Below are 16246 nucleotides of genomic sequence, written 5' to 3' on the forward strand. Positions count from 1 at the left end.
TTCAGGTAAAATAAAAGAGGCAAGTTAAACTGAACTCTGATATACCACATTTATATAATTTTAAGATATTTTATAATACAGACCTTGAGAAATTTTATACAGGTAAGTTTTGCTAAAATATAGGCAATTACAGTAAATAAACCCAGGAAAATCTTTGTAACTGAGTTGCTATGCTTCTTTGGATAAGTCGTAAACTCCTTGAGTCTCAATTCTTTCAATTGTGTTATGGACATAAATATAACTGCTATATATAATATGTACCTTGGGTTATTATTTTGAGGCATATATGAATAATACAATTTTAAAACAGAAAAATAACTTTTAAATTATCCAGTTTGCCCCTACCACTAGTATGTTTAAACTACAATAGATTTTAAGAGATTTATATAAGGAGTCGAGGTCTTTATTTTTCTATTGATATTTCCACTACTGTTTATTGACAAACTACATTGATTTATGTAGAAATATCCAGAGATCAAATCACCAACATCCGTTGGATCATAGAAAAAGCAAGACAATTCCAGAAAAACATCTACTTCTGCTTCATTGACTATGCTAAAGCCTTGACTGTGTGGATCACAACAAACTGTCGAAAATTCTTAAAGAGATGGGAACACCAGATCACCTGACCTGCCTCCTGAGAAATCTGTATGTAGATCAAGAAGCAACAGTTAGAACTGGACATTCAAAAATGGACTGGTTCCAAATTGTGAAAGGAGTACGTCAAGGCTATACATTGTCACCCTGCTTATTTAACTTATATGCAGAGTACATCATGCAAAATCCCAGCATGAATGAAGCACAAGCTAGAATCAAGACTGCTGGGAGAAATATGAATAACCTCAGATATGCAAATGACACCACCTTAATGGGAAAAGTCAAAGAGGAACTGAAGAGCCTCTTGATGAAAGTGAAAGAGGAGAGTGAAAAAGTTGGCTTAAAACTCAACATTCAAAAGACAAAGATCATGGCATCTGGTCCCATCACTTCATGACAAATAGATGAGGAAACAATGAGAGACTTTATTTTCTTTGACTCCAAAATCACTGCAGATGGTGACTGCAGCCATGAAATTAAAAGATGACTGCTCCTTGGAAGAAAAGCTATGACGAACCTAGACAGCATATTAAAAAGCATAGATATTACTTTACTGACAAAGGTCCAGATGGTCAAAGCTATGGTTTTTCCAGTTTTCATGTATGGATGTGAGAGTTGGATCATAAAGAAAGCTGAGCACTAAAGAACTGATGCTTTTGAATTGTTTGAGAAGACTCTTGAGAGTCCCTTGGGCTGCAAGGAAATCAAACCAGTCCATCCTAAAGGAAATCAGTCCTGAATAGTCATTGCCAAGACTGATCTGAAGCTGAAGCTCCATTAGTTTGGCCACCTGATGTGAAGAATTGACTCATTGGAAAAGACCCTGGTGCTGTGAAAGATTGAAGGCAGGAGGAGAAGAGGATGACAGAGGATGAGATGGTTAAACGGCATCACCGACTTGATGGACATGAGTTTGAGCAAGCTCTGGGAGTTGGTGATAGATGGGGAAGCCTGGCACGTTGCAGTTCATGGGGTCACAAAGAGTCGGCCACAACTGAGTGACTTTCACTTCCAAATAGTACTATTACACCTATGAAAATTTAGAAATATCTTAATTAGAGTAATAATAATAATAATTGTAATGGTGACAGATTTTTAGGACACATAGATTCTCAGAGAATGTTCTGAAGAGATCTACAGTTGTCTTGGTGGCTAAAATGACAAAGTCCTGTGAATCTAAAAATACTTTTACTTCAGGTCCATCAGTTTGAATTGAGGACAATAGTTACTATTTTAAAAAGAGGACCTAAAATTGTGTCCATAAGAAGCAACCCATGGCAACTTTTATGCTGCCAAATTTTGATTAGTGTGTAAAATATACCTTCCCTCCTATTAAGTGAGCATGGTCTTATAGAAAGTTTTATCATATATAAAGTCAAACCAAATAAATGATAATTATACATTTTGTGAAACATAAAGACATTTTATCTTATTTGAATACAGGACAGTGAAATCAGGGAATTAAACACCTTTAAACAAAAACAACATGCCTAAAATCCATGAAGTGAATAGTGCAATTAATGGAGCTGCTCTGCCAAATATTGTGAGACATCATATTGCTGTAGTAGTGATATTATCACAGTTACACATTGTTTGTTCAACGTTGTTTTGGAAATTTTTTTGATATTTTTAATCCCTTCATGAATGCCACAGATTTTTTACCAGTATTACACTGTAAACAAAAATTAATTTGCCAGTCACTGGCTCATAACACCTTTTTGGAAATAGGTCTTATCATTCATATGCATCCAAAGACAGAATTTTTTCTATTGGTATTTTACACTTTTTTGAATGACACACCAAGTCATCTGTGTTTTTCTTGTGAATAATATAACTGGTACATTGAAGAGAGCATAGTAGGTGGCGAGACATCTGAGATTATCTTTTGTCTGCCTTTTACACATTGTACTTAATTGACTAATCTATGTCAGAAAATGGACAAGTCAGTAGAATATCACCATAATGGTAAATTTTATTCTTCACCTTTGCATTATTTTTGGCTCCAGATGAAATGAGGACTTGTTTGTGGAGTCTTGTGTAAATATTCTATTGATTTGGAAGAATTATTCATTTTTCCTTTGTGTGGTGGGCGACACAAAAGCATTAAGAAGACTGAAAGACACTATCAGGGAAAGAGCAAAATCACAAAGTACTGCTTTGTTGAATAAAAATAAGCCTTTATTACCTTCAGTTGGAAAAGAACATGAATTAGGATAAAACGTCTTGTCACTCAAAGGATGATAATAAAACTAAGCTAGAGAAATAATAGTCAGTGATGAAACTTATGACTCACATAAACATCGAATATAATAGCTATTAGCCTTTGTGTCACTTGCTTTTTGAATCAGACTCATAACTTTCACTTTTATTTATTCCAGTTTTCTTTCATGTTAGTTGTTGTGAATAAAATTATTAACTTAAATTGTTTGAATTAGGACTAGGATGTAGGGCTAGTCACTAAAAGGTAAATAACATTTACAATTTATTTAAAAAAAAAAGGAGGAAATAGGGTAAGATAAAATATGTGTTGGTCAGAGTAGCCAAAACGGCACCCTTAAAATAAATTCAACTCTATATCGTAAAGGAGATATAGAAATGTGTCCATATATTCAGTAAATTGTTTGAAAATCTGTTTGTCTTGAGTTACCAAATTTCTATTACTGGGGTTCAAAATGTAGAATATTTTAAATAATAATTAAATTTCAGATCACTTTAACAGATACTATTAATATGTTAAACTACATGATGACTTAGTTTGAAAATTGTCAAGGGAAATTCATATTATGCACACAGATTTATATCAAATCAACAGTTCTGACCAGAATTTATGCTTCTCCATAATAATGGTTCCACACTTGACTACTCTTGACACAATGTCGGACTTACAACACATTGTGGCTGACTTGAAAGAAACATCCAAAATTTATTTTTAGGGTTTGAGCAAAAATCTCCTGTAGTCTAATCTGCTGTCTCTTGAATAGTGTGTGTAGGCCACTCTTGAGAGCAAAAGAGTAGAAATAAAATTCACTCATTCATTTGGCCTCAGCCAGTCAAAATTTGAGATCCACTGACCTTTTTTCTAAGGTCAGCTGGTTAGTGTGAGGAAATGTCTCCAACTTTTCCTTCAGAGACTTCTCTTGTGGCTCAGATGGTAAAGCATCTGCCTACAATGTAGGAGAGCTGGGTTCAATCCCTGGGTCAGAAAGATCTTCTGGAGAAAGAAACGGCAACCCACTCCAGTACTCTTGTCTGGAAAATCCCATGGATGGAGGAGCCTAGTAGGCTACAGTCCATGGGGTCGCAAAGAATTGGACACGACTGAGTGATCACTCACCTAGAGCCAGACATCCTGGAATGTGAAGTCAAGTGGGCCTTAGAAAGCATCACTACGAACAACGCTAGTGGAGGTGATGGAATTCCAGTGGAGCTATTTCAAATCCTCAAAGGTGATGCTGTGAAAGTGCTGCACTCAATATGCCAGCAAATTTGGAAAACTCAGCAGTGGCCACAGGACTGGAAGGGGTCAGTTTTCATTCCAATCCCAAAGAAAGGCAATGCCAAACACTGCTCAAACTACCGCACAATTGCACTCATCTCACATGCTAGTAAAGTAAGGCTCAAAATTCTCCAAGCCAGGCTTCAGCAATACATGAACCATGAACTTCCAAATGTTCAAGCTGGTTTTAGAAAAGGCAGAGGAACCAGAGATCAAATTGCCAATATCTACTGGATCATCGAAAAAGCAAGAGAGTTCCAGAAAAACATCTATTTTTGCTTTATTGACTATGCCAAAGCCTTTGACTGTGTGGATCACAATAAACTGGGGAAAATTCTGAAAGAGATGGGAATTCCAGACCATCTGACCTGTCTCTTAAGAAACCTGTATGCAGGTCAGGAAGCAACAGTTAGAACTGGACATGGAACAACAGACTGGTTCCAAATAGGAAAAGGAGTCCGTCAAGGCTGTATATTGTCACCCTGCTATTTAACTTATATGCAGAGTACATCATGAGAAACGCTGGGCTGGAAGAAACACAAGCTGGAATCAAGATTGCTGGGAGAAATATCAATAACCTCAGATATTCAGATGACACCACCCTTATGGCAGAAAGTGAAGAAGAACTAAAGAGCCTCTTGATGAAAGTGAAAGAGGAGAGTGAAAAAGTTGGCTTAAAGCTCAACGTTCAGAAAACTAAGATCATGGCATCTGGTCCCATCACTTCATGGGAAATAGATGAGGAAACAGTGGAAACAGTGTCAGACTTTATTTTTGGGGGCTCCAAAATCACTGCTGATGGTGATTGCAGCCATGAAATTAAAAGATGCTTACTCCTTGGAAGGAAGGTTATGGCCAACCTAGATAGCATATTTAAAAGCAGAGACATTACTTTGCCAACAAAAGTCCGTCTAGTCAAGGCTATGCTTTTTCCAGTGGTCACGTATGGATGCGAGAGTCGGACGGTGAAGAAAGCTGAGCGCCGAAGAATTGATGCTTTTGAACTGTGGTGCTGGAGAAGACTCTTGAGGGTCCCTTGGACTGCAAGGAGATCCAATCAATCCATCCTAAAAGAGATCAATCCTGGGTGTTCATTGGAAGGTCTGATGTTGAAGCTGAAACTCCAATACTTGGCCACCTCATGCGAAGGGTTGACTCATTGGAAAAGACCCTAATGCTGGGTAGGATTGGGGGCGGGAGGAGAAGGGGACGACAGAGGATGAGATGGTTGGATGGCATAACCGACTCGATGGACTTGGGTTTGGGTAGACTCCGGGAGTTGTTGATGGACAGAGAGGCCTGGCGTGCTGCAATTCATGGGGCCACAAAGAGTCGGACACGACTGAGCGACTGAACTGAACTGAGCGACTTCACTTCACTTTCAGAATCTACTGTTTATCATCCACTTAAAATGTCTAAATTGTTCCAACACATTAGTATGTATTTCAGCCTATCTCCTCAATATATGGGGCAAAGAAACAGCTCATCTCTAGGCAAAAGAAATCCTAAAAGCCTGTTCTCTATATTACTTGAATTATCATACAGTTGAATTTACCTAATGCAAGTAAATCTAGATTTAGTAGGTTATACTTTATTTGATCATTAGTCCCTTGTATATATCCAGTAAAATATGCCTAAATATGGTAGCCCAAGAAAAGAACTTGGAGAAAACACTTCTGCAATTGAGCAATATTATGTCCTTATAATAATTAGTTTTCTGTATTAATTACATTCTAAAATTGTACCCCCAAAGCCCATAATTTGAACTTTTGACTTTCCATTTGTAACTCTAATGATATCTGAAAGTTCAAACTCTTCTTCTACAGGAATAAGTAAAGAAGTTTTAATAATATATAAAGTATTTTAGTATAGCAAGTTTTGCATCTGTTTCCATACAGACTTTGAAATTCTCTACTAGAAACTAATGCATATTCAACTTGGAAATCAGGAAAAGGTATCATTTGAAAAACAGTTTTTTGGACTTCTCTAGTGGCACAGTGGATAAGAATCTGCCTGAAAATGCAGGGGATACAGGTTCTAGCCCAGGTCCAGGAAGATTCCACATCCTGCTGAGCAGGTAAGCCCGTGTGCCACAACTACTCTAGCCCATTCACTCTAGGTCCCATGAGCCACAACTACTGAGCCTGCACGGTGCAACTACTGAAGCCTGCATGTCAAGACCCTGTGCTCTGCAACAAGAGAAGCCACTGCAATGACAAGCCCATGCACCGTAACAGAGTAGGCCCCACTTGCTGCAAATAGAGAAAGCCCGTGCAAAGCAATTAAGATCCAGTGCAGCCAAAAATAGATCAATAAATAAAAAGAAAATAGTTTTTCTAACCACATCTGATCAAATTTTATTGGGCTGATATAAAATAGAGTAATGAATCGTGTTCACTTGCATCAGTTTTTTTCTGTCTCCTAATCCAGAATAAATGCATGCAATAAGATTGAGCATCTTAGAAAAGACAGAAGCCAGGAAATTTGAAAACAATGAGATGAGAAATAGAAAGGCTGTAGAATTATAGTTTATTGGGAAAAGTGCTTATCTAGTTATGCTTAAGAAAAGATTACTTTCTTTAGGATAAATATGTAATCCAGAAAGAAAGGGCCAAGATTCAGAACTGTTTATTTAGTTATTCAGTCTAGATATGATTATCAAGTTAAATTTGTTAATCTCTTACTGTGTGTCAGTTATTATGGTTTTTAGTCTTAAACTTAAACTAGACTCTTTATCTCTTTGTACAACAGTTTAAACAACAAACAACCAGGAGAAAACTGTAGTGTGTAAGAGAAAACAAAATACAAAAAGATGAGGCACTATAAGCACGAAAACCTATAAGCAATAACATTATTTCAGAATATATTATTTGCGTTGATTTTTCACGTAAGATTTGAATTATAGGGAAGCCTAATGTGCTACAATCCATGGGGTTGCAAAGAATTGGACGCGACTTAGCAACTGAACAATAACAACAACAACATCTATATGCTTTTAAAGCTAAGATGATGAGCTATATGAGTGAAATTAATTTGTCATTGCTAGTTGAAGCAACAAAACATGATGTCATGAAAGATCACTGTTTATAAAGTAGCTACTAATGGCTCTAATCGGAGAAGGCAATGGCACCCCACTCCGGTACTCTTGCCTGGAAAATCCCATGGATGGAGGAGCCGGGTAGGCTGCAGTCCATGGGGTCGCGAAGAGTCGGACATGACTGAGTGACTTCACTTTCACTTTTCACTTTCATGCATTGGAGAAGGAAATGGCAACCCACTCCAGTATTCTTGCCTGGAGAATCCCAGGGACGGAGGAGCCTGGTGGGCTGCCGTCTATGGGGTCACACAGAGTCGGACACGACTGAAGCGACTTAGCAGGAGCAGCAGCAATGGCTCTAATAGGCAATACTTGATCTGCAGTTTTTTATGATAATTTATTCATTTAACTTAATTTCTTTCTTCCAAAATATCTTTGAATTGCATAACAGAGGTCAAGCCTTTTAATGGATTTATATGGATCAACCTCTTTGCATGGCCAAATGGCATGTAGAATTTGAAACAAAAATTTAAGTGTGATCATAATTCATAATTTTTATAAAACATCACTTCTAACAGGACATTTAAGCCACACAATTTTTAGCAAAGCCAAAGGCAAATAATAAATACTTCAGAATTTACAAAATGCACTTTAAAATAGTATCAACACATCATTCACACATAACTGCTTAAAGTTCTTGTTTTGTTATCTAGTGAAGAAATAGGTTGAAAACAGTTGATGTGATAGCATGAGAGCTTCCTTGACCAATGTTTTTGGAAACTACAAGTAGAAATACATTAGTGAGTCTTGAAATAAATTGAATAGCCTGCAACCAGCAATTAAAAAAAGAAATAGAATGTCAGTGAGCATTGCACATAGTAAAGTTTCATTAAAATATTTTTCAGAGTGTGTGTGTGTGTGTGTGTTTATACAGTCTATATAAAATGTATTTTCACTATTTCTTACCACGGGTCAAAAGAAAAACAGGCTGGAAAGTCACTGGTCGAGGCTAAGTACAGCCGATTCTATTATCTATAGATCCATAGCTAGGGAAATGTGACCTCAGCACAAAGGGAAAGATGGTTTTATAAAGACCTTTCAGGCTTGCTCTTGTCCATTTTGAGAACAGTGACAGAACAATGAAAGTGAACGTGAGGTGGATGTGCCCCAGGGGTATCAAATCATTTCCAAATAGTCAAGAGATAAATGACACATTTTGCATGCTCTTTCAGGGCTGTCTTCACTCACTGAAACCACTCATTCCTGTGGGGACAGTTGGGTGGCAGTGGCAGCAATTCTGTCATTTACAATACAAACACATCTGGAATTCCTTGATAATAAGAAGATGCCCTGTGTCACCTTAATTTATATCACTGTTAATTAAAAAAAAATCTGTTGTCTAAAAAGCTGGCATATTTGGGATAGCACTGCTTCCTGTGGATTGAACCAATTAGCAGAACTGTTACTATCAGCAAATGTCTCCACCATTTCCCATGTGTACATCTCATGACTTTATGTTTTTTTGTTTTGTTTTACTGATAAATCAAAACAAATCCTGTGTGTTACCCATTTCAAACCCAAATAAAATCCCCCACTGAGCCATTTCATTTTTCTTGTATAGCTACAGCTATTTTGCATTTCTTGCAGAACAAAAAGTTCTCATAGATTTTTAATGCAATAATGTGAATGGAATCAATGATGACTTCATCTGGTAAGCTAGAAGAAATACCTTGATACAGCACCATGTGCTGCTTTGGAGAGAGTAAAATAAGCCAAATTTTACAAGTAAACTACATGAGCTGATTTTCCTTTTAGCATAATTCTTTTCTAATTGTATCTTGCTGTCATTAAAATTTGACATTTTCTTGTTGCTTTACCAGGAAATATGACCATTTTTAGTTCCTCTGGACAACAAATCAGTTGTGCTTACTGCAAAACTGTTTATCTGTATCTAAACCATATGCGAATTAACAGACTGCCTTTTTTACAGCCTATCTTTTTCAATATGAGGTTCAATGCCTACTGCATTTTCATTTAGTATCACACGATTGATTGTTCTCCAGTTGTTCCATGTGTATTTATCAAATAACTCCATTTTTCTTCCTTTCCAGGTAACCCTCTCTGAACCTCACACAATCTAGGCCTAGAGTAGATTTTTATTGCTTGTAACACTGTTTCCAATTCACACATACTTGGGATAGTCATTGCTTACATGGCAGAATATAAATTTCTTTCCCTATAGGAAAGATGTCATAGAAAAGGACCAGTAACCGAACATTATGATAATTTGTTCATCTGCTTAGTGAGGTTTGGAGACATAATGGTTTATGATGAAAAAAGGCCTTAGTGGAACACTTGGTTTGAGTCCTCACATGTGCTGTCCAGAAAGCACCTGAGACCCACTAGTGTCTCATACCTATCCTCTCCTATCCTTCTGAGTTATTGTAAAGCCAAAATGAAATAAAATAGATGAGGGTACTCAGTTGACTGTAATCATCTATAAATGTCACTGGTTATCACTGCCTGGTTATAAACTGCATGCAGTGGAAGAGACTCTGGTTCAATCCCTGGGTCAGGAAGATCCCCTGGAGAAGGAAATGGCTACCTCCTCCAGAATTCTTGCCTGGAAAATCCTATGGACAGAGGAGCCTGGTGGGCTACAATCCATGGGGTCACAAGGGTCGGACACGACTTAGTGACTAAACCACCATCATTGCCTCACTTTCTGCATGTGAATCTGTGTGCATTTATTTAAATGCTCACCTTCCTCAGTTTCTAACTATTACTCCTTTTTCCTCTAGAGCAATGAAGATGACAAGGTGATCCAAACATACAGCTAACTTTTTACTATCCATGAAGAATTTAGCCATGGTATACTCTCTCATAACTAGCTTTGATATTGTTTGTGAGATGGGCTGCTGGAAGTTAGATTAAATCAGAAATAGGTTAGAAATGGAAAAAAATGAGTCTGAGGATGTTCACATGTGTTGCTTATTACTGATTATCAAGCTGATTATGCTTAGCTTAGGAGGTCCTCAAATGCAGCATGAGCTCGCTAAATTCTAAGAATGCATACTGTTCCTTTTGACTAGAACTTTTTCTTCTCTTCCCCACGCCATCCTTCTGCCATCAGCCAGCAAATCTCTAATCATCCTTCAGTTATCCACTTAAAAACACTTTCTACATGAAATTTTTCATGACAGATTAAGTCTGTTTCAGGGGTCTGTTTAATGTAACTTTATACACTTTTGTATTATAGGTACACTGTGTACCTATCTCTATCATTCATTATACTGTAAGAACATTGTTGTTGTTGTTCAGTCGCTCAGTTGTGTCTGACTCTTTGTGACCCTATGGACTGCAGCACACCAGGCTTTCCTGTTCATCACCAACTCCCAGAGCTTGCTCAAACTCATGTCCATCGAGTCGGTGATGCCATCGAACCTTATCATTCTCTGTCATCCCCTTCTTTTCCTGCCTTCATTCTTTCCCAGCATCAGGGTCTTTTCCAATGAGCAGGTTCTTTGCATCAGTTGGCCAAACTATTGGAGCTTCAGTTTCAGCATCAGTCCTTCCAGTGAATATTCAGGGTTGATTTCCTTTAGGATAGACTGGTTGGATCTCCTTGCAGCCCAAGGGACTCTCAAGAGTCTTCTCAAACACCACAGTTCAAAAGCATCAGTCCTTCAGCGCTTAGCCTTCTTTATGGTCCAACTCTCATATCCACACATGACTACCGAAAAAACCATAGCTGTGACTAGACAAAACTTTGTCAGCAAAGTAATGTCTCTGCTTTTTAATATGCTGCCGTCACCATTTGCAGTGATTTTGGAGCCCAAGACCTCCATATCATGACTATCTCTTCACCAATGTTCACCAATAACCCCTGGAATCATGACATTGCCATGAACATTGTGGTAATAATTGCACTGGATCCTTGCCCTAGTCCTTAAAACTAGGACAATATGACTGATTTCTAGGCTCAGCTCTGAATTAGATTCTATTAGCAAGTATGAGTGTCTGAGTGAGTGAAAGTCACTCAGTCATGTCCAACTTTTTGCGACCCCATGGACTGAGCCTGCCAGGCTCCTCTGTCCATGGAATTCTCCAGGCGAGAACACTGGAGTGGGTATCTGTTCCCTCCTCCAGGGGATCTTCCCAACTCAGGGATCAAACCCAGGTCTCCCACATTGCAGGAGGATTCTGGTAGCTTAGATGGTGAAGAATGCTGGAGTGGCTAGTCTATCCTTTCTCCAGAGGATCTTCCTGACCCGGTTATTGAACTGGGGTCTCCTGCATCGCAGGCGGATTCTTTACCAGCTGAGCCACCAGGGAGTACAGTCATCATTTAATGAATAGTTTGGTGACCAAGAAACCAGACTTGCCACTCCACCCTTTTAACTTTTACTGACATTTTCCTATTAACCAACAGTCTTCCTTCTATAAACTTGATCTTTGTCTTTATTTTATGCTAAGTCCTTAACTTGGAGTCTAGACCAAGGTGTACCTTACTCTGCTTTAACATTCTAATGGCTGAAGCCCTATTGAGGTTGGAGCTCAACTGATCCAAGTCCATCCTGAGTTCCACTACTGGACTGCCTACCTGGATTCATGGTTATTAAATTATCCTTACATAATGTTCTTATTTCAGGTATTCCCCACACTTTTTTTAAGTCTCCTGCTGGCCCTCTTTGATGACAGTTGCCCATTATTCTCGGATTCCTCTCATCTTCTCCTGCTAGATCTGCCTTGACCTGTTGTGTAAATTCCAGTTAATGTTGAAACTTTGGTCTATAGTCAAGTCCTGCCACAAGCAATCCACAAGCCTTATATTTGAAAAGAAAAATTGCTTGGAACTTTTGAGAACTTTCTGTGGGGTTGTATGAAATAGTAAACAGGAAGAGGAATTCAGTTATTTGGATCAGAGATACTTGATACTACAATTGGGTATATTTATTACTCATAGACTATAAGAACATTTCTTACTCATTTCAAAGTGCCCACTATTATCTTCATAATAGAGATAGTCAGCAAAATTAATCATTAAGCCTCGTGTTAGTGTCTTAGTGGGCCAAAAAACAGCACCTTATTCATCTTCTGTAGCATTTGGAACAATTAAGAGATGCATTCAGGAGTAAGAGAAAACCAGATCAAAATGTCAGTATTTTTGTCAATTAAAAGCTATTCAATTAAATTTCAGAATGCGACTTACAGTTATAACTGCTTGCTAGACTCCACCCAAATCACTGACACTTGCCCACCCACTCACAGCTTTGAGTAACTGCCATCCATTCACTTCAGGGACAGGGTCATTCTCTCTAGGTTTATCATATGACCTAGAGAGAACAAGAATGTACCTTTTCTGAGGCCAGGCCAAGCCAGAGAATAGATAGAAGAAAGAGTCAAATAAAACACCCACTTCTCTTCCAAAAGGAGTGGGGAAAGAGTGTCATCTTTTAAAGGATAGATATTACCATTGCTCTTAAAGGTGTCGATGTGCATAAAACTCATTCATTGAAAGATGTTCTGCCATGGTGGCCACAGAAGCAATTTACAAGAATTAAATAGGAAGCAATTTAATGCATGGCTGTGAGGACAGGCTGACCTAGGTTCTTATGCGGGCTGTGCCATTTACCAGAGCACTTAAGCTCTCCAACCTTTTATTCCTACATCTGTGAAATAAGGAAATGTGTGCCTACTTTCTCTAGTGATTGTGTAAATAAAATTAACTATTTTATTTGTTATCTTTAAAGCCCCCACACATGAAAGGTGATTATTACTTGCACAGAAAGCACAGATGGGGAACTCCACTGCAAATAAATCTCTAAGAAAGCAAGAGAGATATGCTCATATTTTCTAATAACTGTCAATATATTTGGTTCACTGGATCATATAGTCACATCTTATTTGTATCAAGGCAAAAACAGATACTTGAGTGCAATCATTATGCCACCTTCAGGCATCTTTCTTAGAATTCTTTTTAGAATAAACTTTGCTTCTTATCCCTCCAAAAGTCATTAATCAAACCATTGATTGATGCTTGAAATAGTGCAGGTGCTGCTATTACAGATTCATTATTAATCAAATTATTTATTCAGCCCAGTAGATTCTATACACACAACACAATCTCCAGCATCCCCTCATGCTATCCAGAATCTGAAATTTATCATACTAATATTCAGATACATTTTATGAGAGTTATATGAAATGCAAGTTCTCCAAATTAAGAGTCCCCAAAAGCCTAACTTCTCTACTTTTACTTCTTAAGAACATTGGTTGCCTTTTTTAATGCAATCTTTAACACATTTTAAAATAAATTTCTGTTCCATTTTCAATAATGAGATTAGATTTTAATATTCAGATTCAGATTTTTTAATATCATCATCCTAGAGTGATTCAGGGACAAAATCTTCAGGATGATCTAGTTTAATGCCCTCCATTTTCAGACAAGAAAACCAGAGACTTAGAAGTAACTTACTCAAGATTACAGTGTGCAGAAGAATCTGGTTTGCTGATGTGTTTACTCTTTCCATGGCTTCCCAATGTGGTAAGGGTTATTGACTGAGCTCTTCAAAAATACGATTTGTGATGCAGAAATAGCAGGAAGACCAATATGCTGAACTTGCTAAGGTGAAGTATTTCAAATTCTATCAGGCCAAGTTCTAACTGATTAGCACAATCTGGTAAAGCACATATTAATATGCACGTGGTAAGGTGCCTTGCACAAAGTAAGTGTTTAATAAAAATGTTTTGAGGACAATTTTTATCCTCTTATGCTGTAGTTGTATCTCTAGCACGTGGACCCCCAAGCCATCCAGGCAGAGTGTAAATGCATATGCAAATTTACTGTATTTATATCAAGCATAAATGTAAGTATCAACCTGCTTCTTGAGAAATACCTTAAGGCTAACATTTTACTGCAAGTGAATCTGCAGAACTGTCTTCAGCAATGAGACAAAGAATGCACTGGATTATTACATCATATGTTAAATAAGAAAAAAATTAAATTGACTTTTCAAAGAGCAAATTTCTAAAAATAGCCACTAATTTGCTTGCATAGAGCTTCAAATACATCATCTGCATCTTCTTTGTATTTAATCAACATCTATTGAGACTAGTTTGACTTAGAGCCCATTAGTGAGTGTCATGGGAAGATAAAAATAAAATCAACACATCTTTTATGCTTAGAAAGTGTGCTCTTTACTTATAAATCTATATTGTACGTGGGGAGGAGGAGAGAATGCCCCATAAAACTTTTTAAGTAAGTTAAGTCTCCTGTTATAATTTACCATAATTTCCTTTAGCTTCATTTCTGTTCATTGAAATTACTCCATTACCAGTGAACGTCTAACCACCATGAACATTTTATTTTATTATTGTTAACATTATTAAATATTTAAAGCCTAAAAATTATATAGTCTAATATAACAAATACCCAAGTATCCAATATACAGAATTTAAAACATCAACCTCATAGAGCAAGATAAAATAACTTAATACTTATGAGTAATACCTGAGTAATACTGAGTAATACCCGAGTAGTACTGAGTGATACCCGAGTAATACTGAGTAATACTCGAGTAATAAATACCCTAGTAATACTGAGTAATACCGAGTAACACATACCCGAGTAATGCTGAGTAATACCCGAGTAACAAACACCTGAGTAAATAAATACCCGAGTAACATCGAGTAATACCCGAGTAACATCGAGTAATACCCGAGTAACGTCGAGTAATACCCGAGTAACATCGAGTAATACCCGAGTAACACCCGAGTAATACTCGAGTAACACCCGAGTAATGCTGAGTAACACCCGAGTAATGCTGCGTAATACCCGAGTAATACTGAGTAAATACCCGAGTAATACTGAGTGATACCCGGGTAATACTGAGTAATGCCTGAGTAGTAAATACCCGAGTAATACTACATACCTGAGTAATACCTGAGCAATAAATACCTGAGTAAATACCTAAATACCTGAGTAATACTACATACTGAATAAATATTGATATGATAATATCATCCTCATTTGCTGTGTTTTCTTTTGATATTTTAACGAAGAAAGAAAACCTGGTTGTTACAGTTGATATTCCCATTGTAATCTTCCTCAATCCATGTTTTTATAAATTACCACATATGTGTGTGCATTTTCATAAATAATATAAAATGCTTTGAAGTTCTATATTATATCATGATATTATAAAATGATATAATTGACTATTGTATCATTTATATTATAAATATCATATATAAATGATATAATATTGCAACATAATTCTATATTTTTAAAAATCATCATGTTCTTGCTATCTGAACAAGTTAAATGGATACATAGATTGATTGATCTGGATTGTATTTCTACCAGTATTTTACAAGATTATTTAATAATTTTACTTGTGATTATTATGTAATTGGATTCATCTCTACTGTATTTCCTGCCATATGAATTGATCAAGTTTTTATCATAGTTTCATACAGTTTTCCTTTCCTCTACTTGTCCAAAATTTGTATTTCTATTATGTTGGTGGTTTCCTTTACATTTTAACATGTGTGCTTAACCTAAAAATACTATAATGAATCAGTATCTATATCCTCTCTCCCACAAAGATCTTAGTATACACTGAATCAAAGATCTCTTGCAATTTTTCAAACTATTGTTGTCCAGCATTTTAAATGCATGTTGCTTTTAAATTCTCCAGCTATCATCATTATTATTGATTATCACTTTAAAATATTTATGTATGTATGTATTTGGCTGTGCCAGGTCTTACTTGCAGCTCAAGGGATCTTCCATCTTTGTTGCAGCGTGTGGGATCTTTAGTTGCAGCATGCAAACTGTTAGTTTTGGCATGTGGGTCTAATTCACTGACCAGGGGTCAAACTCAGACACCTTGCATTGGGAGCAGAGTCTTAGCCACTTGATGACCAGAGAATTCCCCAAGGAGTTATGTTCTATCAGGTCTCTGAAAACATTCCATTTTCTTCTGACATGCATTGCTGTTGATGAGAAGTCTTACATGAGTCTGATTAGAGTTCCATTGGAAATAATTGTTTTTTTTCTTCTGGTAGGCATTAAGATTTGACTTTGACATTCTCATTTTTACCACTTAAGG

Source organism: Giraffa tippelskirchi, chromosome X (genome assembly GCF_054371585.1).
Source record: "Giraffa tippelskirchi isolate mGirTip1 chromosome X, T2T-mGirTip1v1.2.pri, whole genome shotgun sequence".
Taxonomy (NCBI): domain Eukaryota; kingdom Metazoa; phylum Chordata; class Mammalia; order Artiodactyla; family Giraffidae; genus Giraffa; species Giraffa tippelskirchi.